An 832-nucleotide genomic window follows, 5' to 3' on the forward strand; every position below is an offset into this window, starting at 1 on the left:
TCGTCTCCCGCCGCACTGTGGTCCCCCCACCCTGATCCCCCCGCTCCCCCCACAGAATAACCCCTTGGGGGGCCTCAGAAAAGCACAAGAAGTAGACCCCACCCCAACCCTCCCAAGTCCACGGCGGGAAAAGTTTCTGGGGTCGCCGCAGAGCCCTCCACCCCACCGGCGCGGCTCGCACTCACCGACCCCCGCGGCCCCGCAGCGCCGATGCTCCTGCTGGCCCTCGGCCCGAGTCACATCTCTGCAGCGCAGCCGTGTCCCCAGCCCAGCGCGCCCGCCCGTCCGGCCTCACTGCATCGCACTCGCGAGCCGCTGCCGAGCGAGGCGCCCCCTGGCCCGGCCCGCGCTGCTGCAGCCGCCGCGGCCCCGCCCCTCCGGCCGGCCCGCCCCCTGGAGGCCCCGCCCCCGGAGCTTCTAAGCCCCGCCCCGGCCCGGCCCAAGCTAGGCTGAGTGTTCCGAAAGCACCCCCGCGCAATCTCCTTGCTCCTGGCCTGCGGCGCTGAGACGAGCCCTCTCCAGTGTCCCCAGTTAGCGAACACCACCCGCACATCCACAGTGCGTCCATAAGCATTCCGGGCGCGCCGGACACATCCCCAGGTTGATCCACTTTCAGAAACACACACATGGAGGGGCTTTCTAAACCGTGGGTTGCTATACATTAACTTCCCCACAATATGCCAGCACCCGATCCAGGGCGCAGAGAGGATTCCGCCGCGAGCGTTCCAAAATCACCAACGCCCCAATATCAGCTAGGCAGCCCCTTCCCGCCTGGGTACACTCCAATTACCCTCCCCCCCCAAGTGTCCTTGTCCCTTTACGCACACTGAGC

The 832-nt window shown here is 67.7% G+C and overlaps 1 protein-coding gene across 1 annotated transcript in view; it reads right to left on the minus strand.

The window, feature by feature from the left end:
- GPRC5B (G protein-coupled receptor class C group 5 member B) overlaps positions 1 to 318 on the minus strand; it is a 10,350-nt gene extending 10,032 nt beyond the window's left edge. The window contains exon 1 of the mRNA XM_028487291.2: positions 186 to 318. The gene's annotated coding sequence lies outside the window, so the exon portion shown is untranslated. The remainder of the gene's footprint in view (positions 1 to 185) is intronic.
- Positions 319 to 832: the final 514 nt, after the last annotated feature.

The sequence above is a fragment of the Physeter macrocephalus genome, unplaced genomic scaffold (assembly GCF_002837175.3).
Source record: "Physeter macrocephalus isolate SW-GA unplaced genomic scaffold, ASM283717v5 random_1524, whole genome shotgun sequence".
NCBI lineage: Eukaryota > Metazoa > Chordata > Mammalia > Artiodactyla > Physeteridae > Physeter > Physeter macrocephalus.